This window comes from Aphelocoma coerulescens, chromosome 4A (assembly GCF_041296385.1).
Source record: "Aphelocoma coerulescens isolate FSJ_1873_10779 chromosome 4A, UR_Acoe_1.0, whole genome shotgun sequence".
Taxonomy (NCBI): Eukaryota; Metazoa; Chordata; class Aves; order Passeriformes; family Corvidae; genus Aphelocoma; species Aphelocoma coerulescens.
In genome coordinates this window covers 14,900,936-14,927,261 of record NC_091018.1, presented here as the reverse complement: position 1 = coordinate 14,927,261, position 26,326 = coordinate 14,900,936, and the positions used below count along the sequence as shown (strand labels likewise).

General features: G+C 38.5%; 1 protein-coding gene across 2 annotated transcripts in view; it reads left to right on the top strand.

Moving 5' to 3' along the window:
• Positions 1-26,326, top strand: part of MAMLD1 (mastermind like domain containing 1) — a 253,349-nt gene that overhangs the window by 63,056 nt on the left and 163,967 nt on the right. For both annotated transcript variants that reach the window (XM_069015444.1, XM_069015445.1), the window contains one exon: positions 13,447-13,574. The gene's annotated coding sequence lies outside the window, so the exon portion shown is untranslated. The remainder of the gene's footprint in view (positions 1-13,446; positions 13,575-26,326) is intronic.

Below are 26,326 nucleotides of genomic sequence, written 5' to 3'. Positions count from 1 at the left end.
CTTTATCATGTTGTCTAATTTTTATTAATAACCTAATTCTAAGAACTACATGTGTGAATTTTGTTTACTGAGATAAAAACACTGGATACTGGGTGTTAGGTGAGCTTTTTTTAGGGACAGTACTATGTTTGTAAAATGCTGTGGTTAACAATGTTATCTCAATGTTTTTCATCTTTTTCTTAATTCATACAGTGGCACTCTGGTTTTACTGCCTGTCTCCCTTGTGTGAGGATAGGGCATTTACTTTCACATTGTTTGAAAATAATAGTGAAAAGGCACATGAACTATAAAGATATCTCCCTTGAGGTCTTGAAGGGAAGCTCTGGGAAATTTTAGGGTGGATGTCAAGACAGATCCGTGCACTGTATGTGCATGGAAGGGAATTACTGTCACATGAGCCTGCAGAGCTTTAGCACAACACTTCATCATGCCATAGTGGGTTCTGGGCATCCATATTCTAGCAGCTGATGCACAGCCTCTTAAGCTAAAGAAAATCATGGGAAGGAAGAAAAATCAAATAGTAAAGAAAGCATCTTGGGCAAAAGGCTAATAATGAAGATCCATAGCATTCTTGCTTTCCAGTGGCTCTGCCAAGCTGTGGTATGAGGGACTAGAAGGACCTGAATTCGTACATTTCATTGAGCAGGTTTTGAAAAAGTTTTCTGCTTCTGCAAACTGAGCAGTGTCTTAGAGTCCAGTTCCTGCTGCCACAAAAGTCATAGTCAGTGCTGGAATGAGATCTTGCTGCATGCTTTGACATGTACTTTGAAATACCCTAATACATAGAAATATACTCCAAAGCAGATAAAGATGCTGCTTTCCTTAGTATGTTGGTTATTAGCAGTCTCACAGTGAGTGTAGGTGGGAGGTTCCTCATATGGCATGAAGACCAATTACATCCTCTTCATTGTCTCCAGTATTCTACTACAGAAGGTGCAAAGAGATATTAGGTCTGACTTATAAATGATCTTTGTAAAATATGCATCTATATTTATAAGAAGTACAAGGATCTATCCTTTCCCTGCTGAGCTGAACACCTTTTATTCTCATTATGAATTTATTAGTAGTGCAGGATGTTCAGCAGTACAAAAGAATGTTCTTTTTATCAAATGGTGTTCTGGTAAATTCTGTCTTTGTTTTAAAGGAAAATACTGCTCCTCAGTTTTGGAATGCAGCTAAATGAGAAATGTTGAAATGCAGACATGCATGAGATATGTCACTGGCACAAGTGAAAGCTGGAGGTGGTCCAGGGATGCATTGTTAGTGTCATTCCAGGAACTCATTCACGGGGTGGTTCAGCAGCATCCTCAGACTAACAAGCTCAAGGGAGTGGCTATCAGCCTGGACCCTCCTGACTGACAGTTAATTTGAAAGATGGAAGTTTATTTTTTCCTAGCAAAAACATATGGCTGAGGAAGAGATGTGTTGCCTCCTACTTTCCTCTCTCCAGGTATTTTGCTACAACTTAGCCCTAGCCAAGATGAATTACATAGTTGGGTTCAAATTGTCAATTTGCCTTTTCATTCCTCAAAAGTAGTTGGAAAAAAGCTAAAAATTATGTTTGTCTCCATATTCAGCATATCAGTAAGGAACTGCAAAAGCTTGGTGAACTTTAGAAGTCAAATTACACATAAACCTCTGTAGCCATTTCTGTCAAAGGAGAAAATGGAAACTAGAAAACAGCAGCATTTCTGTGGCTGACATTTAGCATGCTTAGGATGCTGGAAAAAAGAATAATGGACACACTTGTCATAAGCTGGAAAATAGATTTAGTGTGTATAACATGACTAAGGTAAACAAACAAGATCAAACAAGAGCTGAGCAGGCTTCTGTGTAACCCAATGCCACATGAAGTGCAACTGCTGAAAGGATTCTGTGAGAGGGGAAACAAAACTGAGCAGACGAGACAGACGGCACAGTCTAAGTTCAGCGCTTTCTGATGACACTGAAGATTTGCACTTGTTTTGGCAGCTGATTTGGTGTTTTCCCCTATTGAAAATGAGCTGGGGAAGTGCATTGTATGCATCTCTTGCACCTCTGGTGTCAGTTTGCAGATTCTAGATTAAACTTGTTCCTGGCAAACAAATAATATCCAGCTCTTCATACACAGTGATTCACCAGGGTGGGAATTAGGAACAGTTAAGAGCTGGGGTAAATGTATTTTTACTGGAAATGTCTCAAGTCTGATATTTTATATTTTGCCTTTGTGGTTGCTTGCTTATTTAGTGGAGTAAATTTGCTTTTTCTTCTTTTCTTTTGTTTGTCTTCTGTGATTTTTCTGTATGATGAACTGTATGATATATTAGGCTTTAAATGTGGGCAGCACTAACTGAATGGTATTATCATCCCATCCTGATATTCTCAGCTGGTAGGAAACATAAAGGGAGGTTACTGTGCAGTACACTGAGTACATGCATACACTGAAAAGTTGCTAACACTCTGTAATACAACTTTCTATTTTTATTGTACAATAACTTTCTCACATAGAGGAGCTCTCATTCAACTTCTTGCCATACCCAGAAGTACAGTACTACCTTGACAGTCAGGGAAATGTAATAAAAAGCACTGCTGAGATGCAAATATATTGGAAGGAAGTGATAGGCACAGGAACTGTCTTAGTTTTTAGCATTTGTTTTTCTATAGTATAACTTTTAGCCATCCCCAAGCATATTCCCTGTCTACCCACTATGGTCCCAGTTCAGTCACTCAGGTTTATCTTTCTGGCATTTTTTGAGCTCTGGAAGTCTTTTACCATTCTGTGGTCTAAAATTGTCCTTGCAAGGAATATAAGATTTTCTTTTACATGTTTATTCCTGGGAATAAGTGGGAAAATTGATTACAGTGAAGTCTAAGACCCAAGAGGTCAGATTTCAAGATAAAAGAGGAGATTTATCAGGAAATTCTGTGGGCTCCTTTCTGTTTTATCATATATAGTCTAGGGAAGCATGAATACAATATCTATAATGTTCTTAGTATGTGTCTTAATGATTTTCTAACTTGCTATGTTTCTGATAAGCCAAAATACATGCAAAACATAGTAAAACCTGAGTTGCAAGGATTGTTCTTCACTACTCTTTGGTATTAACACAAGGACCATCTGTATAAGTCATAATAGGAGCTTTACACTGGTCAGTTTGTATTTGATGAAAGCTAAAAATATTTTTCCAGTCCTTATCTGCAACGTTGTAGTCAGGAGACACTATTTTTGCAGAAGAAAGGGCCATTGATCATGTTTAAATATCATCATAGCAAAAAGCAGTCAAAACAAAGCCTACTGAAAACTGCCTTCCAGGAACACAGGAGGCAAAACTGGTGACACAAATCCCTCCTCTGGTACCTTTGTGCTGGATTTGCAGCATTGTAGAATATATTCACTTTACTCTGCTCAGCAGCACAGCCCTGTATCCTGACAGCTGAGTAATGTTCTGCTCACGTCTTCCCTTGTAAAATGAAAAAAGTAGATAATTTAATATAGATGTGACAAGTACGAGATAGATTTCTACCCAGCACAGTTCACTGCTGAAAGTATTAGGTTGAAAACCTTCTTTAAGGATAACCAGATTCTTAAATTCTCCCCCACCACTACCCACCTCCCCTTTTCCCCCTGCCCCAATTAAACACAATACAGAGAAAACTAAAACCTAAATTTATTCTTTGGTCATTTCAGTGTAAAAATAAAATCTCTTCTGTCTCCTGTTCCACAAAATAAACCAAAGAACAGACTTTCTGCAAGACACAGGGTATGTATGTATGTTTCCAGTGCAGATAATTTTGGTCCATCACTGATTCTCTTTTCTGTAGTTTTACTCTCTCCTGAATCACAGATGCAGTTTACTGCTACTTCTTGTGGCCACTGTGGTTGGGGACTAAATTAAGCTTATTGCCTTCTGAGGCAAAGCATGACAAATTCATTCAATCCAAATTACATTTCTGAGTTTGGCAGGGTCTGCACTTGGATTTCACTGGCTTCTTAAAAGAAACACATCAGACAATCCCCATACCAGCATGTACATTAAACATGCTGAATACACAGCGTTGTTGTGCTGTCCTGATGCTGCAGTAGAAGTGTTAAAATCCTGTTCTCTGGTCTTCAACCCATTTCTGTCCCCCTCAAGCATTAGTGCTGACTGCTGCTCCAGCCCCTCTGCTCCCGCCCCAGAGCAGTGACTTGGTGCTTGAGACAAGCTATGCTGCTCCTCTGTTCTTCTCAGCCAGCAAGGCACCTTCTTGTCTCCAAGACAACTCAGAAGTGAAGCAGATCTGTGACTGGTGTGGGAAGTCTCCAAGTCTTTGAGGGATGAGGTTGTGTTGAGGTGAGGAGAGTTTAACAAGGGATCCAGCACCACTGCGGAAGCTGCGTCCTTGGTAACAGCAAAATCAGATTGAATCAGGAAAGGTAGAGGTTAGCATGGGATTCAGCTCTTCTAAATCCCACTGAGCTTTTCCCAAAGTCTTTAATAGCATCATGGATTTATTTGTGTTCTTATACTGTCTCTTAAAGTCAGTTTTGTGAAAGATCCAAGTGGTTGTGACCCATCACTAAATTGAGTTTATAGTACCTATCTCTGGTTAAGGTTATCCAGTAGCAGAATTTGAAATTTTGGGACAGTGCTTCAGAATTATTGAGAATTGACTTCTTTTTTTATGAAGCTGAGAGCAGATTTACCATGAAGTTCAGTGGGTGAAATGTTAGCCTACCACTAAACATTAAACACCCTCATGTTTGCTGCCTCTGGGCATTGACCAGAGTGTATCTTTCAACCTGGAGTTTTTCATGCACAATTATCTATTTTCTTCTATGCACTTGATGTGGTACATATACACTGCATCTATGAGAGGCACCATGCTCAAGTGTCCCCACACAAAGGAAGGAATACAAATTAAAAGATTGGATACAAAAGACCTCTCTTAATGTTTTCACCAGTATCCTGCTTACAAATGACTCAAACACACTAGTTAAGGAAAAAAAAAAATCTCTTCAAACTAGAAGGAATATTTTAATCTAAAAACGCTTTAACAGCTTTACTGAAAAATTTATAAAGATTGACTGTTTGCCCAAAGTTGTAGTGCTGTTGTATTGACTCTCTCTTCAGCCCTGCACAGATGGTAACTCCCATTCACTTTGATGGGAGATTTGCCTGCGGTAGGACTGCAGAACTGATGCCCAGGATGTTAATTAAATGTACAGTCAGCTGGCCAAAAAGTAGCTGGTTGAGTCATAAGGACAGATCTTCCTGGCTTACCTAAGAATACTTCTTAGTATATAATTAAACCACAAAAACTGACATCAAAATAATGATAAGAGCCTAATGTAATGCACATAACCGAGGAAATTCAGGCCAACATTCCTTCCTTTGATCACCCAACTGGGCCAAGCTAGTACACAAGTCTGGGTCTGGATACTCCCTTTCTCAAGCACTGGTAGAGGTGAAGGAGGTAAAGCTGATGGAACTGGCTAGATTGGATTAACTGGTTGGGAGGTAATAGTTTTTGTTGCACATACCTGCAAAATCCCTTCACAATTATAAGGTCGGAACAGGGATCTTATTTAAAACATTTTTCCAGGGTGTGAAAAAATATTCAGAGATGGAGTATGCTCAGGGACAGAATATGTTTATAATTTGATCTCCATACTTCATACCACTCCAAACTCCATAAATTTCTGTTTCAGCTCAGTGGGGTTTTTCCTTTGGATGTGATTTCTTTACAGTGGGAGAAAGTTGGGGCAAGTGAAGGGATAACACCCCGTGGGTATTAAACTAGTCAGGAGAGGCACAAAGCTACTAGAAGCCCAAGAACTGTGTTTCTATCCCGTATCTCTTGAAGCTATAGATCTTAACTTCAGAGATGCTTTAAAGCATTCTTGTTCCATGTAACATTGTCTTAAACAAGCTGGAAAAACGAGATCTAGAAGGTCTACTATGGAGGGTTAGCAAAATGAGCTGGGAAACCAAAATCAAAGAATAGTTACCAATGATTTACTGGAAATAGAAAAGGATATATCAAATGTGGTTTCACATGGATTTTTCCTGAGCCAGATGCTGTTAAATATTTTCATTAGTGACTTCATTGGTAGGAAAAGGAATGTTCATATTAATTTTGCAGATGCCACAAAGCTTTGAAGGCTCCAGGTATAAAGGTGAACATGATTAGAATTCCAAGGGGTCTTGACAAATTAGAAAGATGGTATGAAAAAAACCCAAGATGAAATTAAAAGTTTCTGTACTTAGACAAGAAGAATCATTCATAGAATCAACTCAGTGAGAAAAAACCAACCAATTTACAGTCATATAGGAAAGGAATTAAGGGTTGTAGCTGTCTGCAGCTTGAACATGAATGGGCAATGCCATACTAGTGTTAAAAAAAAAGTGGAGGGGAGAAATTTTGAGTTCTAAAAACAGGAGAACAGTCTGCAAAATGAATGAAGTAGTTCTCCTCTTTCACAGCTGTGAAAAGTTCTAAGCTAAGTAAAGGTTTAAGTCCAACATGCACCCGAACAGAGCAATATAGTGACCTATGAGAAAAGATTACAAGGGTTGGGGTTGTTTAGACTAGAGGTTAAAAGACTGAGTAGAAACATGATAGCAGTCTTCAAATACAGAAAAAAGCTGGTGCAAAGCCAAAGGGAATAACCTTGTGGACAGGACAGACTGAGTGATTCAAGCGCAAAACAAAATGTTTTGCTAGGCTTCAGGCAAAAGCTTTTTTTGACAATAAAGCTAGTTAAACCCAAATTACTGCAGAACCTTTACCTTTTTTCATTAAGCTGAGGTTAGAAAAAGTGCCTGTCTGGAATGAGAAGGGTATCGTTTAGCATGTCTTGGGGTAGCCACAACATTTCTTCTTCTAGTTCCTTCCTGTTTTTCTCTGATGTGCTATGAGAGGCTTTAGGAATCTCTCCAGGAGACTTGTTTCTCTGCTTGCCCTGAGCTGGCCCTGACTGGTAGCTTTAAATCACCCTCTAAGAGCCTCCCGAGGCCTGATCCACATTTTTGAGATGCAGGTTGGCCCACTCTTTCTTTGGCCAACTTTCTGGGTTACCTAGTAGCAGATTTTCCATGTTTGGGATTACGTGATGGACTTGGTAACTAGTTTTTGTTTTGGGATTTTCTTAAATGATGGCCTTGAAGCATTTGTGAGAAAGAATCAGTGAAACTGTTTGTCTTAAAAAGACTTGTTTATTGCACTAAATATCTGATGTTGTCTTGTCCACATGGAAGGCTTAGTTTTCCTATGTGAAGTAGCAACCACATGTTTTCAGTGAGAATGACCTTCCTTCCAGATTAACAGCAACAAGAATGATTGTGTTTGTCCTCAACACCAGCCCTCAACATATTAAGTGAAAGTGGTTAAAGGTACAGCCTTTACAGCTTAAATATGGAATTAAGTAAAAGTTATGTAAGGTCACAGAAAAACAGTAAACACCAGAAGACTGAAATGGATATCACTGGATGATGGTACTTACCACTGGATGACACCAACTCAACCAGGCATAGACACATGAGCTGGATGTAGACAGATAATTTTATATCTCTAGGCTCTATTTGATTTTAAAGTAACACTAAAATTTGGTTTCAGACAGAAGGAGCCAGGGAAAAGTGCTCCAGTGCTACTGTGTACAACCTGCTTGAAGTTCTTAGGTAAAGATGTTCTTCTCTAGAACAAATTATTTTCCTTCTGCTAATGAGAAAAACAAGGGGAAACAGATTGCAAGATCTTAATAGGCTTTTTTTTTTCCAGTGGGTTTCGTGCCAAATTCTATCCTCGCATGAGTTCTTGAAACCTCTGATTTCACAGGGACTTCATGGCTGTAAAAGAATAGATTTCTTGGTCTTCATGTCTAAAAAGCTTCCTTCTGTATAAAGTGCTTTACACATGGAATGGCTGCTGAAGCAAATTGACTAGAATGGTAGTCAATTTTACACTGCTGCTCTCCCACCTGAAAAGCACTTTCGATGCCCTACAGAGAGAAGAAATGAAAGAGGAGGGGTAGAAACATGCACATACACACAGAGAGAGAGAAAAGATGCTTGCATAGAAGGCTTTAAAAAGTGAGGGAAAATGAACTGGTACTGTCTGCTCTCTGTCCTACATATTTGTCATACTGAACAGGGAGAGGTGTTTCTACAGGGTGGAGCATATCCAGTGAATGCACATTGAGCCAAATTCAGTTCTTATCTGCACTAGGACATTACCTTCAAATAGCTTTGCTTAAGGGCTAGAATATTCCCAAGTTACATCTAGGGAAAGTGAAGATTTTACGTTTAAATCCATTTTAAAAAGATGCATACCTGCTTAATATCTTCCTATATTGGAGTTTTTAGGGACAGATTTTGTACTGATGTTAATTCAGCATATCTCTGATGAGTGTATTACAATTCTATCAGTTCCATATCAGCTATGTTTCTATGCCCATATCATCAAACCAATCTACAAGCTTTAACAAATATTGACCAGATGTCTTTAGTTAAAAGTAAAATTATGTCTTCTGTGAAGAAGGCTCCTGACAGCTCTGACCAGCAGTATTCATGAAGCTTGGACTGTGAAAGTCTATTCTAGAAAATAATTTTCAGCATATGTGGTCAAACAGAAGTGCTGCTAATGCAGCAGCTATGTCAGAGGGTGAGAATGGGAGCGATAGGAGACCATGCCAGGAAAATATGTTGATTATGCAAGGTCTCTATCTTTTGCAACAAGAATGGTGTAGTGATATGACATAAGATTGAGCAGCTGTTTCTCTGAACATTTGAGAGTTTTTGGAATACATTTTAAGGATGTCTTCTGTGTCCAAAAGGCAGCCTATTTGGGGCTGTTCTTGAGTACTCTGATTTTATTTTCAGGGATGTAACACAAAGGGATACACACAATATGACAACTCCAAATGTTACCCCATTTAGATAAAGTCTATTTTCAAGGATTTTATCTGATTTCAGAGCTCAAGAAAAATTTTAAACCCCTTCTCAGAATTTCCCATCATTATGGGAAGCCTTTTTTGAATTTATTTTCAGATAAATTTTCTTCTTTTACATATACTGAGGGTGTTTGAATACTGGTGATAATGACATCCTCTGCAGTGTTGTCATTCATTTTCATTTTTCATCTAAAAAAGTTTTTGTTTGATAGTGTCTCTAAGGAAGTGTTCCTCTTTACAAATGTTGATTCTGTGGTCCTCATTGGCTGAAGATGACGGGCAGATTCTCAGATATTGTAAATTGTCATAGTTCCATCAACTCATATGCTGATTTGGACAATCTGACTGACTAACTGTAATAATATACATTTTTCTCATCAGTAGCAATCTTACATTAAAAATAATGTGAGATTTCTATCATCAAAGCATTAGAGTTATACATTATCTTTAGAAGAACACTAATTTGTATTTTTATTTTCATTCATTAGGAAATGCATAATCAATTCTTTCTACCCTGTTCATTTTAATTAGGTAAATGTCTAGATCTATATTAATTATGTCTAAATCTTTAATTTTATTAGTTAGATATGATCTAAACATTTCAGAATCTTGTTCATTTGAACATCTCTTTAATGAAACTTCTTGTTATCCAAAACTTGGACTATATGTCCCAATGTGTGCAATTTATATTGGAAATTCATTATTTATGGGTAGCATATCCCCTCCTGATCAGGGTTATAGGAGTTAAAAACATTTTACACACTAAGTATTCTGTTCTCTCTGAATTCTGTCCTGAGTACAGTGTTCTTTAGTTTTCAGTCAATAATGAAATTAATCAGTATCTGTCGTGTTCTTTATTTTTCATTTGAACCCTCTCCTATTCCTTGTCACCTGGTCATCAGTCAGTACCAGAACCTGGCCTTCAGATTGCAAAGTCAGTATTTTACTAAAATCATTGGCAAATTAAATGGAGAATTTCAAGAACACTGCTACTTGCATCAGTGGCAACTGTTAATGTGCAAGTCGTTTCTGTCCATGTGGATCATACCAAAGAAATTCAGACATGAGACAGGGTCACATTATACTTTTGAGTTCATTTGCTATTTCTGTTTTGTATTTTTCATACGCTTGGTCAACAATTTTAAAGAAAGTGATACATGTATGATTTCAGAAGTTACATGGCTCATTACCTGCAATATAGCTGACAATCTGATTTCAAAGACTTGTTTCTTAAGTTAGCAGATTTTTAGCACAGCCTAAGACACTTCAGACCCCAGATGTGTGAAGGAATAAAAGAATGAGAGCACTCTTGCCTGCTCCTATTCTGGGGCTCCCTGAGGAGCAGCAGTTATCCTTGAAAGCTTCTGTGCTAATGCAGCCACTGGTATGAGGAGGAGCCTGCTCAGCTGCCCCAGGCACAGCAGAGTGAAGGCAGGCTTTCAGAAATGTAGGGAGATAAAGCAAAGGAAAGGTGCTGGCAGTGATGTTTCTCTCAAATTTTAGAGGTCACAAACTCACAAAACACTACAACCTGAGTGGATGTTGTAACTGATGTACACTTTCCAAAATCTATGTAAACTAAAACCACTGAGTTCGATGCAGCTCTAGCGAGGATTCACTGAAGCCTGTAGATGAGGTCACTTGAAAAAGCAAAAGAATTTAAGTAGACTTGTGCCTTCTGAAAGAGGGGAGCAAATTATAAAAGAGCAATTTTCAATCTGCAGCTGAATTGACTAGGAAAACACAGTTTGCCTGTTATGGGCTCTCCTGAATCCAGGCTTGTCACTGTGGTGAAGAAGCTCTTTTTTGAAGGACAAACGCTCATAGACTTAAGGGAGAATGGTTTTGTGGCTGGTCACGTGAGCTTTTGCTGAAACACCAGTTCAAGCGCAGAAGCCTGACCTGTGACTTTTTCTCTGAGTGTTTTTGAGGCAAAGTCATGCATATTCTGCGATGAATGGAACCTGAAATGTAGAGGCTCAGCATTGCTACTAGCAGTGAAGTGCCTGACTATAAATGGTGTATTTCAGTCGATTTTAATCCTGAGAAACAGCATTTATCTCATGACAGCCCCTTTTCTTCTTTTTTTCTCCTTATGTAAACTGCTTCCTCAAAGATCAAGTCAAACAGAGATACAAACACATAAACTTGTTAAGTAATAATTATGGTAATGTAAACAATATCACAAATGATAGAACATGTTAAGAAATATATACATCCTCATCAAATGCTGAGATTTGTAATAATGTGCTCTGACTATACTTTTATTGTAGTCATTCAGTGTAGTCTCACCTTTTTTACCCGTTGCTTTTTTACTGTCATAAAACTACTACACAGTAGTTTATAGTTTTATGACAGTTTTTTACTGTCATAAAACTATGTTTCGGTCTTCAGCCATACCATGTTATACCACACACACTGAAGGCATGGCACGTGAGCAGAGCCCAGTCCATCTGCATGTTTACACATATGTGCCTTTAAACATGCAAGCTTTGTGCTGACTTGCAGCCTACCTTTTCAGATGATGTCTTAACCTCTTTGCTTGACTGTGCTCTGAGTTTATAAAATTTATGCCTCCTGGTGAGAAAAGAAACTGAAGGCTTGGGTGACATTCGTGCATCTGTCGTGCAAATACTGTCTGTACCTGCGAGCTGCCTGTGCTGTTGTATCTCCTGCCTCGATACGAATGTCCTTTTAGGTGCCCTAGCTGAGAAGCAACTTAGAAACTGTAAGGTAGTGCTATCAGAACCAAAAATACATAAATTGGATGTCTTGTCAGCTAATACCTCTTGCTTTAATGACAATAAAGCCTGCTGACACATGTGGTCGTGGCAAGAAGGCTCTGCAGTGTGAATGGAGCAGCTGCTGCTGATCAGGGAGGGAAATCAATGACTCAGCATTCATCAGAAGCATCCTCCTGCTGGTCACCACTGCCAAGTGCCGACTCATCGATTTTCCTCCCTGCTAGGCGAAGACTGCTCTATTTTTCTGTACAGCAAGCTTTAAAATGTTTCCAGTGCACTGTATGCAGCTGTCAGCTCCCATTGGTAGGTCTCAGTAGGAGCACCCCAACACATGAATTGCATTGGGGCTGGGGCATAAATCTCAAATTCACCCAATGTAGTTTTTTCAAAGTGCCTGAAGCTCAGCATGTGTGAATCTACAAATCACCCTATCTACCCCAATCAGCACAAATGAGGTGTTCTGCTTGCCATAAGCTCACTAAATATTTTTTCTCGTGAAGTGGCAAATGGAACACAATATGCATGGCTCACAGATTCACAGCCACTGAAACAAATCCAACAGCATGCAGTTGTCATCAAGAAATATGTCTAGGAAAACCTCTCTAGCCACGCAGTTTCAGCACAGCATGCGAGTACCAGCCAGTCCTTCGATACTCAGACAAAGAGATTGCCATATATAGTGCACATGAGGAGTGCTGTCCTTTGATTTCTCCTTTTAAAAGAAATCATCCTTGCAGCTGTTCTCTATTGTCCCTCAGTGTTGAATGTCTTCTTTATTTAAAGAGACCCTGGAAATCAAAACTAGAGTCGGAAAGGGGTCTTTGTCTGCCAGTGTTAAATCTTGTGAGTCATGTTTTCCCAAATCTTTCACAAAATTCAGTCAGAATTCAGCTCACAGCTTCAACTTCAGGAATGCTGTGAAGGTGACTACAGACAATGATATTCATTTACAATTTGAAAAACTCATTTAAGCTGAAATGTGCGATATATTCACATACATCTCTTTTCCGTTTCATTTACAAAGAGCAACAGAATTGTGGAGTTGAATAATAAAGCTTGAAAGCTTTCAGTTCCATTCCATTTTCAAGATGCAAATGAGGCAAGTTCTGAAATCTGCAACCCAGCTTCTCCTTGCTGATTTTAATCTAAGAAATGGCATATTTACTAGAATACTTACTGAAACAGAAGATTTACTTAAAAACAGTATCTCACTGTATTAGAGTTGCAAAGATTTTCAGACCCATAACATCTCCGTTCTCTTCAGAAACAAGAAAATATGCAAATAAGTTGTTATTTATAATAGCTGCTGCTTGCTATGTTTGTAAAATAATTATATTTGCCAGTTAATTGACCTTGTGTGCACAATAGGGACAAAAATAAAGAAATTATTCATGAAAATTCAGAGTAACACTGAACTGGATTGGTTTGGAAAAATATATTAACTGTTATTTTTCAAAAATAGCAAGCAATTAATTGCTGCTGTAATGAACATTTCTGTTCTACTCTGGCAAACATACTGTGTTAACATAATACATTGCAAGTCAAGGCAGACCACTTGATTGCAGTGTTTGCACTGCAGTAAGTACACTTTTGGTTTAATGTTAAATTTTCATCTCAAATGTTCTTACAGGAATGCAGATGTTGTCCTATTTGTCGGTCTTGTTAAGATCTCTGTCATGTGAGTGCCAGTGCGTGTAGTAACACCTAATAAATTATGTAAAGTGTTGCAGTGTACTGCACTTGTATGACCATTTCAATATACTGTAATTGTTTTCCACACTTCCCCCACAGGTTAGTCTGGCTTCCAGCAGAGGCAGAAGTGAATAACAAGCCAATCAGCATGCAAAATATTGAACAGAGCAGCTCAGCACAGAGCCATCAGCCAAACGTGAGGTTAGCATGTGACTGCAGACAGGACAGTGAGTCTACGCTCGGCTTCTTGAGCCTTGCACGTCTCTCCCTGTATCTTCTGAATCACATTTCTTGTTGTTTACTGCTCCAAATGAGCTGTTCCCCATGTCAGCACTGGATGATTAATACACTGGCAGAAGTAGGGTCAAGTTGTGTACATTCCAAAGTACCATCAAGGGTCTTCATTTTGCCTGTGTGGAGCTTTGGAACTGTATCCTGAGGGAATAAGCGTGAGCCCCCAGTCTTGGTCCAGGATGGGAAAAGCAGGTAATGTGGGGATATGGCCTGGTGATGCTGACTGGCCCTTGCAGTGTCCAACACATAGGACCCTGCTCTGACATTTAAAGGCACTTGGTCTGGCTTTACATGAGGAAGTTTGATCCCACTACAGTGTGTGATTCTGCCTCTGCTGTGCCCAAGTGGTACATTCCCTTTTACTTCAGTAGATGTGACTTGAGGAACCCATTGTCCAAAGACATTTAGTTTGTGGCTCAAAGAGTTTTCTGTTGAACAAACCCAGGTCTGTTATTTACACTGTGGCACTTGGAGGACCTGCTTTTGGTAGATGTTTTGGCCTTTTCCTTTCGAGCCCGCTAGGTGAGCGCCTGCTTGCATAAGGAAGCTCTTTTCTCCAGTGGAAAGAGCTGGACTGGCAACTGAGCTGAGGCCACTGGCTCCCTCTGCATGGGCCACACTTTAAAGATTTCAGAAGGTGGCAAATTTCAGCCTGTGGGGTGTTTAACCAGTGATTTCAAAATGAAAATCTCTGAATTGCATCACAAATCCTCCAAGGCATCCAGCACTCTTTTTTTTTTTTTTTTTTTTTTTGATTCAACATGTTTTAAACTCCATTTTTTAGCATTCTGGAATTCACATTAGATACTGTAAGACTAGATGGATAACTGCCATTTGACTCAGGTCTCAAACAGTCAGGTATCTACAAGTTGGGAAGCATTGACTTTTGCCTGTGTAGGTTGGTTCCTTTCTGTGAAACAAGTAGAATGTTTTTGCTGTATCTTCTCCAGAAATGAATATTTTACAGTCCTCCTCTAGTGCCAGAACACCCTTATGAAAGCAGCTAATCTGTGCTAATGATTGTTTAAGAATAAAATGGGGAAAAAAATGAACACAGGAACTTCTCTGAATTTATGGCATTGCAGTCCTTCCCATGGCAACACAGATAGTCAGATGGTTCAGTAGCAAAGTACAAGCAGGAGGAAAAGGCAAACAATGATAGAGAGAAAAAAAAAGGGAAAGAAAGCAACGTGATTTTCTCTAAAAATATAATAACTAAATGGTAGAAGAAAATCCTTATAAATGGTACTGTCTACTTGTAAAGAATATCCTTCATGTATTCATTTCTTTCTATTAGACTAGCTTGTCTAAAACATATACAGAAAGCCCTTTAATATCCCATTATACTGTATACTAAAGCATTCAGGTCTAATACTATTACTGATAAAGAAACCAAAAGCATATTTACAGAGACTGAATGTCTATAAAGACCAGATCAAGCAAGTCTCTTGAGAGAAGAAAGTCCCATATCAGATTATTGTGTGAAAAAAATAGCATGCTCATCTCAATTACAGCACCAATTTGGTTTATTTAAAAAGGAAGTAATTCTGGTTTTGTATCATAAAATCACTTTTTTTAAGCCTGTAAACATCCAATAAATTAAATTTTTTAGATAAGATCCATTTTGCAAAAAGCTATTTATGAAAAGCTTCAAATAATAATTAGAGAGGATTTAATAACCTAATCACTGACTAATGCTAGCACACAGTAAGTACACTGAATTAGATCCTTTTGTGGAGTTACTGTTTTACCTCATCTCATTTGGCAGCTTATTATACAATGCAAGTTGCTCAAGCCTATAATCCCTACACCAGTGAAGGTATGTAGCAGAAAAAAAATTGTACGTACCAGAAAAATTCTGAGTGTAGTCTCTTGGGTTAGTAAGTAAAAAATCTTTTAAAATGTTTGTCATGATAATAGTCTAGCTGAGCCTAATGCAGAAGCAAAATACAGTATTATACTGTAAATTTATGAATATTAACATCTGAAACATAAAAGAAAGTTATGCTGCTTGGCATAAACATAGACTAAATACTGTCAGTATGGTATGGAATATTAAAGTTTTTTCTTTAAAACTATGTGCATATTATGGCTTATGTTAACTGTAGTGCTCTACTAAATGTTGTAGGTATTGTACTAAAGTAAATATGAGTCCTTTTGTTTATTATAATGCACTTTGAGCCAGACTCTGGAATTAATTTCATTCCTGGTCATCCAATTTACCTCTGAATAAAAATGAGTGAAATGTCACCCTGAGCCTGGCGAGAGAGAGAGGGGTGATGGCCCAAAATCAGAAACATAACAAAGTACAAATTATATCCCTTAGAACTAAAACAACCACTTTACTACTTGAATCTTTTCTAGTGAGATTTAATTTAATTTTTAAGAACTTCAGGGCAGGTTAATGAAGGTCTACTCCCGTAACAGACACAAGGTATTTAAAATGGGTCAAACCAAAACCCTAGCAGACCATTACAATACTTTGGGACTTTAAAATCCTGAGCCAAACTTCCTGTGTTCACAACACTTGGCCATTGTTGCTCTTAGCACTGATGCCCTCAGTGGTCACTCCTGAGTGCTCTGTCACACCCATCTGCTGGTCACAAGCACCCGGTACACCAGGCTGAAACACAGCACACCAGGGCAGCAGCACACAGTCAAGTTATATTTCTCTGTGTATATTGAAAGGTAGGAGAGCACCAAAGTAGTTAAGAGAAGGCAGAAGAGGAAAAATACAAATACAATCAAGCAGAACTGTCTGTGAAGTGGTGTATATATATGCAGATTAGGAACAGATCCCTCATGTTAGAACTGTTCTCAAGGAAGAAAAAGAAAGATTAAAAACTGTCAGATCAACAACGTGACCACTTCGATGGGTACTCCTGTGATGTCATTGAAAAATTTCCACAGAAGCTAACTACAGTGATACAGTCACAAAGATCTGGCTCTTAACAGGTCCAAGTGGTGTGTGCCCTTCAAATGCCACCTGAAAGGCAGTCAGGTACCCATAATGGGAAAGTGAAAACTGAGACAGGATTTTTAGGTTTTGAACAAAAGAGACTTTAAAGCATGTGTGTATATATATGCCTGATAAAAAGTTAGCACTTAAAAACCTATGTAATTGCATGCATTATATTTGTGGAGGTGTCTTATTGCCACTGCATTGCTATTAAAATGCAAAGCAAGTGCAAGCATGTCATGTTTATTAAACCACTAAAAAAAATGTTCCGACAGTGTTATGACTTCGGTTTTCAAAGCATATAAATGGGCAGGGCAAAAAAAGGGGAGGAATCAGAAACTGAACTCTCAGTTTACTCTTTCATGCCTCGTTATTGGAACATGCAGAGTGGAATATGTAGTCCTTTGAGATGTCTGCAATAATAATCTTAAGATTTAGAATAAATGATCTCAAAGTGCATTGCAAATTTAACAGTTTGATATCAGACTTAAGCGCAAGATGACTGCAGCTATATCTGAGATTTCCTAGGCAAAAGGCTTACAGCAAGAGAAGAATATGTTCTTTTTTTTCCCCTAAGAAGTGGCAAAGGAATCATAGGTGTGCAGTATGTAATTATGCAGGCTGAAATGAGGCCAGTTCACTACAGCTAATTCCTTATTCTTTACCAAAAGTGCTGCAGATTATTAGATTGTCAGCTTCAAGTATCACCTGCAAAGTGGCAGCTCCAGTAACTTATCCAACAGTGTCTCCAGTTTTCAGGGCATGGGATAAATCCTGGCAGGACAACATGCAGCATTTCCCTTCAGTTCTTTGTGACCTCGCATTCCCCATCAGTGGAGCTGGAGATCCAGTGCCTTCTCATTCATGCTTTCAGCTTAAAGTTTCCATTTATTAAATCAGCCCTTCCATTATCAACATTTATGTACTATCCATACATCATTTCTATCTATTGTAATACCTCTTCTCATGATTTAAATAACTCTGGCACTGAATAGCTTGTGCAATCTGAACAAATAGTCTTAAACTATCAGAATAGCTTTATCTAAAACATACCTACAAACAAATAAAAGGAAGAACATTTTTTGTGTTCTTTTTGTGTTTTGTGAATAAGAGTTATGCAGGAATAGAGATACTCAGCATCAAGTACATTCTGGCAACAGTCAGATGCAGCCCCAGCAGATGAGAAAAGTTGCTATGACTTCAAAATGAACTCTCTGCAAGTTCTGGAAGTGTTCTTCACTGTTCAGTTAATTACATATCTTCATATTTTTTATTACATGTAAGATGTTGCAAAAGACCTGATAACCTTGGGCTATTTTAACTTTTAGCTCTTCTGGGTATTTTTCTGGGTAACATCCTTTACTCTACTTTAGCTGTTTCTTTCACAATCTTCAGGCAATCAGATGTTGCCAGTCCAGCATCCTATCCAGATTTTTAACTTGAAAAACTGCATTGCTACCATTTCTTTGCATCAGAACTGTTGGTTGTTGTGCAACATCCCAAATTGTTCTGAGGTCATGAGATAAAAATAGACCATTGGGAATCCAGCACAGATTTAAGCCAGTAACCACACATAATTCTTTCACTCCAAAGATTCCATTGCAGATGCAGTTTTTGAGAGAATGTGTAAAAAAAAGATGGTTTTAAACTAAAGCTAGGCTCAAACTTGGAAACTTCTCTTTGAAAAGCACAGGTCTGCTGTGTTGGTGGAGTTGTGCCAGAAAATAATGGACATGCGGAAAATATGAGTGATATCCAGGAGGACCTTCTTCAAATCCCTGCTTTTCCTCAACAGCTCTAGGAGAGCTGAGGGTGGGATCTGGTCAATGCAAGCAGTGGTAGAAGGCACTTTAACTTGTTTTCTCAGGCCCCTGTACAGCAGAAGGTGCAATATATTGCACCCTCTCCTTGTGTATGTTTAAAGATGTCATTCAGAATTCTGCTGGAAAAGTAAAAAGGGAAGCACTGGCATCTATACAGTTTGATATAATGGGTAATGACCCAAATTGCATGAGCTATGACAAGCCCTTGCTTACAGTAGGTGTGGAAAAAGGGAAGGAAGAACAGCTGCTATTTAGGCATGTTTTACAATTACATTAGTTTTGTTTCATTTCAATTTCAAAATGCATATTGCATGCTGAGTTGTGATGAATATATATTCAAGACAGGAACATTCCATTCATATCTTTCGTATTTTAGGTAGAAATTTCAAATGGATTATCAGAAATTACTTTCCAAACCTGTCGGTTTGGAGGCTTCAGACAATGCAATTCTCAATCCATTTCAACCCCCTCTTTCTTTCCTGGCACTGTTTTGCTGTGTGCCTCTCTGCATTCTGAAATGTTTCCTTTATGAAATTATACACTTGATGTCCTACCTGAAGATGGTTCATAGCAGATAGGAAGTCCAAGTCTGTGTGAAAGGGAGAGCCCATTTCACAGCTTATGAGTAGGACAGAGGCACTTTTATTGTTATTTTATCTTTCCTTGGAAAGGTGGTAATGGTGGCCAAACACAGTGCAGCTGCCACCTTAGCTCCCAACACTGACATGGCACTAGTACTATATGTGAGAGTATATATCAGAACAAACCTGGTTTCTGGTATCTAACACTTGTGTTTATCTGCTATGCAAAAGCACAAGAATTCATTCTTGCATCTCCTATTATAAAGTTGTACCATAATAAGTTGCTGCAGGCTGTGCACACCTTCCCTCTCTGGGTAAGCCTGGTCAGAGAACAAAGGTTTCAAACTCCTAAGAGTGTTCAGAATGGAGGCTTGCTAACGCTGTTTGCTTTTTGCTGTAGAGTTCTCATGTCTGTGATTGGGTTTTGTGTGATAATTTAAGGACAGATGTAGAAACACTCCTTCCTTGGCTCTCTGGAAGCAGGCTGGCAGTATTCAATCGTTATTACATTAAGATGATTCAAGGCTGAGAATACTGATGCCACCCTTCCCCCAGCACTCTGCAGACACACACAGACACATGCACACAGGCGTGCACATAGAGTATTATCTCTGTTTGCCTTACTAATGTCATTGTGCAGCATTCCATTTTTCCTCTCTCTTCTTGTCCCCAGGGCCTGTGACAAACCCCTGCTGGACCTTTTATCCACCCACTAAGTCCAGATTAATTTATTATACTCCATCTAGTTTTTGAACTGTTCCTTCTAAATGTGTGATGGTGCTTAGGGCTGTGCAAAGGGGATTCAAGGATAAGGGGAGAAAATATCCTCAGGGTGTAGCTTACAGTGAAAGGTTGTGTTACAGTATGAGCACCTCTACTATTATTATGCATAGCCATGGAAGATGATGCAGGAGGAATGACTGATTAGAGCTCATATTTAGCTGAATTAACATCTCAAGTCCATTTTTTTAGTGTAAATCTGAGTTCATCATAATCTAAAAGCAAATATTTGCCTTTAATATCTCTGATTTATGCATAGAATACAGTGTACTCTTCATTTCCTTCTTAATTATTATTATTTTTTTAAACAGCTTCCAGGCAGAAAGTCAAAGCCTGCTGTGTTTTATATTATACTGTGCAACTCATTTTCCTGTTTTTTTTAATAAAACATCTAATTAATCCATGTAATCTGAATACTTTCCGTTTAAACTCAACATGCTAGTGAAAGAACTGAATGAAAATGTAGCTAATCTGTTATACCTATGAAAGTAATAGGTAGGTAAAAATATATAGAGATAAAAAGTTGAATACTTTATGCCCAGTGTGTGAATAATGACTGAAAACAAATAATAATAAGGGTAACTATGAGTAGAAAAAGTCTGAAAGGAAGGTCTTCAATTGAGTGAAAATTATGCTTCTCATTTTTGCCATCTCAGTTTTGCTCATTGCCGTACATGAGCTGGGGCTGATGATCTTACATTAGTACCAATAAAATGGCTATTTCTTTTCTATTTGTGGGAAGTCTCAAAATGAGGTTTTTATAGGATCCTGATAAAAAGAAAGCTTCAAAGACTGTTGCAACCCAGCCCTCTTTATCTTGGGTTGAACACGATGAATGACTAGTTGTGTTAGAAGTTTCTTTTTCTTTATCTCTGTCTGACTCAGCATCTTCCTCTGGGGAAGATACAAACAAGAGGAACTGGGGCCAATCATGTATTTAGAAATTAAGTGTGTAACTTCAGGTGACAAACTCTGTAATAAAAGAAGGGGATTAGAAAAGTGTGCCTTTTGATGAATTATCACCAGCACAATTTTTAATGGAATGTTTGTCAGGCTTTTGCATGAAATACCAGCAGCTCTTTAACATCTTTAAAATTATTACCTACACAATTTCCAGTAATGGTGAAGTTGAAAATCGATGTAGGAAATATTACTATAGTAAAAGTAAAAAGACGCCTCCAAATGGTAATGTACAAACTCTCACAAAGGAAAGCTTATTTGCATATGAAGCTTTCCCAGTAGAAACATTATAAATCATACATAAGTCAGAGTATGAATGAGAAAAAGAAAAATAACTATCAAGATAAAGTTTAGAATTACTTAAAGTGTTCCTGGTTTGGCACAGACAAATGCAAAGAGAACATGTTTGTTAAGCACGATCAGCAGAAACTTGGCATCTCACAGTATCTGAGTGGAAGCCTGGAAGTCCTGTTTTTTTGAAAAATGTATTAGATCCATTTCTTTGCCCTCTTTTGCATCTGCACCAAAATCAGTCATGACACATCACTGCTAATGGAGAGCAGCATAGCAAATGGAGAGTCAGGACCATTTTTTTCCTCAGGAAATCTCACCTTTGAGGCAGAGGGACTTTTGCATGGTCTTGCTTTTACCTATTTTTGCAATTGAGCCTATCAAAACAAAGAAGGATGTGTGGCTTCCCCTCTGGCATAGGGTTGGTCATTCACATTTAGATCCCAGCATGAAATCTCAGCCCTGTTGTACCAGTGGCAAAATTCCAAATGACTTAAACAGGAGCAGCAGCCTTCTGATCCCCCGTTTCGCTAACTTCAAGGAGCCATTTGTTCTTGGCGGTGACTATTTGCACTGAAAATACAAATGGGCACATTTTAAACTACCTAGAAATCTCAATGTTACCAAATCAGTCGGATTTTTTTTCTAGATCTTGTTTGAAACCACACTATGACTTCGTTCCTATACCCAGGATCACTTTGTCTTCATATTGTACAGAACAGTAACAGGAAGATTGTCTCCATCCTTCTTACAGAGTTTTATAAATTATATGCTGACTGAGATAGAGCAGGTGGCAAATCAAGGACATGAGTGACATGGGAAAATCAAATAAAAATAAAATAAATTACATTTATCAGGGAAGCTGGGGCTACATTTTCTCAAAAAAAAACACTCTCTGAGAAGCTGCTAGAGACACATAACTTCTGCTGTGTAAGTACGAGTGGGACCTTGAGCACAGCTGGCACATGGGCAGTAACACAAATGGGACTGGTGACTGCATCCGTTTTCCAAGAAATGCATACATATTTACACTGTAACACTTTCTAATTAATGCTCAACTCAAAAAAACACCCACAAGATCATAAAAGCAGCTAATAGTCAGGACTGCAGATGCCCACATTAGATTCTGTTATAGCTGAACCCAGAATGACTAATGTAATATTCCACTTCAAAGGAAAGCTTTCTATAAGATAACAAAGAAAATAAAGCTTTAACATCTAGTTTAATTTTTAAATTGCCACCAAATCATGCAGAATCCTCATAGAAGTATCTACAAAAATCTTTTCTGTAGGTGCTTCCATATTTCAATGTCACCATATCTCACCACAGGCTACAAGTTGCCTTCATCTCCAACATGTTTCATGGCATGGGAGTTGGAAGATCTCAGTCACCTGACAAGGTAGCTCCACATGGAGCCTCCAGAAAAGATTGCAGAGGACACCAGAATTGTCATTCAAAAGGTTCCTGTTTTAATTTACACAAGGACAGAGGGGTGAATGCTAGGCTATTTACAAATTCAGCTGTGCCCTATTTCAGTTTGAGACAAAGTCACATTGCATAAAGGTAATGCTGTATGCCTGATTCAGGTAATATCTGACAGTTTCTACTTCTCTATTCTCAGCTTGCTTTGGTGTAAAGCAAATGTTTTACAGGGGTTTGGGTTGTGTACTCTGCCAGCACACTGCTTGGCCAAGCACAGGAAAAGCTGGTAATTCCCCTACAGTGAGGGCATATCCTCTTTTTATACGGTGAGCAGGATAGCAGTTTCCTGGTTTTTAAAGCCCTGCAAGAACAGCTGGCCAAGGCTGTAAAATGGCAGAGGTGCTGGGAATCAGCTATGGTCTCCTTCCCAGCTGGCAGATTGAACAGGCTGCCTGCCTGGAAAGGTGAGAGGGTTATGTAGTGGGAGCTTTTGCAGAAGAGAAGGCAGAGAAAGTCTCTATGGCCAGGGATTTCTGGGGTGCTGGAAAGAGCTGGGTATTTCTGCCTAACTTGCAGAAGATAAGTAGCCTTGGCAATTGTGCCCTATTCTTGGGCTGAAAAGAGTGCTTATTCTAGAGGGTTTTTACACGGGAGTGCTGGTAGCTGTCCCTGCATGGTCGGCTTATGTGCAAAGTAAAGGCATAGCTGTTACCCTGTCTTTAGGTAGTTTTGTCATTCTTCTTTTGCAAAGGCAAAGATTCAGCTGCTTTCTTAAAGCTTTGCTGGCAGAGGTCTTTGGAACTTTTCCACTGCAAAAATGGAGAAAGCCCTTACAGAGGGTCACCATACCTATTGCCCCTGCAGACAGTGCTGCAGGTCTGTCCTGTGTGGTGATTTGTCTCTCCCTTGATTTGAAAAGAAAATAAATAAGGGGAATCCTAAAACACACTGAACTTACTAGATTTCAGGTGGAAGTACAATGTGAGAGCTTTTATATAATAAGACTTGGAAAGTGTTGTTTTGTAAAAATAAAAGTAACTTGTCTTCCTTTACTTACTCTCATATTTACCTTGACTTATGTAGATTTGGGTCTCTGTCTATTACTAGCAATTTTGGTGGCAGTACATGTCCTTTGGTGTCAAGCACTAGTAACATACAATCACATTCCTGCAAAAGTATTACTGTGGGACAGTGGTTTTAGTTCATCAAAACCAGGCTGCCATATCTTTCCTGTTGTACTCCCTGGCATGGTTCTGTCTCCCTTTGAGTAGGAAAAGCAGATCAGTAGAGCAAAAACTTCAGGAGAGTTCTAATAAAAGTCATGAGATAAGGGGGATGCTGTTGAGCTGTTGAAAGTGAGGATTGTTGTTATTTTTTCTGCTGATTGATATAGATGAGTTCATGTAGCAACACTTTCAGTTTTAGAATTCAAATTCACATAATTCACTGTTTTTTCCAGTTATTGTGCTCTTGTTAATGACTAAGGCTTTGTCTGAGCCTACAAATTTATTTATGACTTTGACCTGCTTTGAGCCCCAGTTTACTTCAAGTCAGACTATGATTGCATGTGGGCTATGTCTTTTTAATTTAGCTAACAATCTGAATTTTCAAAGTAGATTATGTTTGAAGTCTTCAACAAATATTTACTAAATGTTTGCCATTTGTGTGGGTAGAAGGGCCCTAGAAAAAAACTCTGAGATGAGCACAAAAGCTGTAATGCACAATACTGAATGAAGACTAAGCAACACGAATTTAGTAGACAAATCTGTGCATGTGTTTGAAAGGAAAAGTCTGAAGAGGGTCACCAGTCCTACTAGCAATCTTCACACAATAACAGTTCTCCTGCTCTTTCATACATAAAACTTACCAAAACTGGTCACCCAGACCAGAACTTTTCAGTGTTTACATCCAGGACCAACTGGACAGATGTGTTTAGGGAAGATTGCTGTTTGCTGATGTGATGTGAGGGATAAACACAGTTCCAACAGCTATTTCTGACTAAACAGGAAATAGCCAAAGCCAGGCCAGCTCTGTGCTTTGTTCTTCTGCAATGTGTCACCTTTACTGAGCATAAAAGTAAGTCAGATATTGAATGTCATTTCTGAAATTACTTTTGTTTCTGTTAGAACAGAAATGCAGGTTTGTAGAAAACATAGAAGTTTATTCGTGTACACACATATTATCTTTTAACATGTTTGAAGCTCTATTTTCAGAAGCCTACTTCAAGTGTACCTAATGCAAAGTGTTGCAAAATAATCCTGTAAGGCACAGTTGTTTACTAATAATAGATATTCTGGGCAAAGCTGTTTGAAGTGCTGCTTTACAGTCATCTGCTGAATTGGAAATGCTTTGCAAACAACGTTTTTACATTTCAAGGTAACAGTTAAATTATCTAGATTTGGTATCCCACACTCAAAAATCCTCTTTACACTGGCATGGGGAATTCTTATTTTAAGCACATCCAGTAAAATACATATTTTAAATTATATTTTACGGTCCAGTGGTTTCTCTAACCTGAAGATCCCAAAGTGCTTCTCAGATGGAGGTGAAGTTAGCCTAAGAAGAGTCCTGTGAGCACAATTATTTCCATTTTGCATACAGAGAAAATGAGCAATGAAAACGGATGGTCTGTTGAAGGTTGCACACAGGTGCTGCCAGTAAGAATAGAACCTGCACTTCTTGCCTCCCACTCCTGTGCTTTAACTATAAAGCTGCTATTAGACTTTCCACATCATCCTGTGATTGAGTAACTTTCATTGTATCAGTGGAGATTCAGGAATTCTGAGCTAATTAATGCTCTGGCACTTTTCAAGCCCTCAGCTGCTCTTTACCTCTGGTGGTTCCATAGGGTTCGATGACTTGCAGTGATGTGTCTCTGAAGAGACAACAAAGAAAGGCAAATAAAGGATGGGGATTCACTAACCTTGTCTCACAAAGGTAGGGGCTGTACTCAGAAATATTTGTGTAGGTTTTATAGGCTCCTTATTCTTTTTAAACAGAGGGTGTAAAAGCTTCTAAGAGGGACCCTGTCATGTTAAAATCTGATAATATGAAAGTTCTTCTTTATCACTGCTGGCTGCACTGCTCTTCCACTGATTACAGTAAATCACCTGAATTCTCTTTTAAAACTCTGCCTTTTCTGTGAGATCAAATTAAAACCCATGATTCCTACGTATGCCATAAGGAATCAAGTATTACAAATGCTCTGCCAGCTGTTCTTTTAAATAATTAGGGAGGGACATAAGCTGACACTGTTTGATGTGGATCAACACGTCCCAGAAGTTTGGGTTAAAATTTTTTGGTTCAAATTTGTAACACCACTGCTGACAACCCACAGTGTGTAGAGTTAACTCTTTCAGCTTTTCTGGTAGTAAGAAGATTAATTGTGAAGACAACAAAGAGGCTAAGCTATTAAGAGTGATGAATTTTGGAGCAAGTCATTTTTTCAGTCCAGTTAACAGCACATGGCCTGTCAGTAATGGTTGGGCATCAAGAGCCAGTAAGTTGCAAACAACCAGGAGGACTTAAAAACATTCATTATAAAATTGTAATGTCATCTCAATTCTCACTGTTACTCTTGGTCTCTCTCCACACGGCAAAGGTTTATGTTTTGTTTACATTTTACTTTAGTATTTTAATATGTTCCAACAACCCAGAAGTGGGTCACGAATATGTATATACCCAAAATATGTAACTTACCTTGTTAGAAACAAAATATACAAAACTCAAGTTCTTTCTAAAACTACTTTTCTTTCGTGTCAAGCAAAATCATACAAATACAATGTTTTGTGAACCTAGACCTCTAAATATGACTTTAAAACTATCAGTACATATACATCACTGCAGTAACTGAATGCTCTGAATGATTA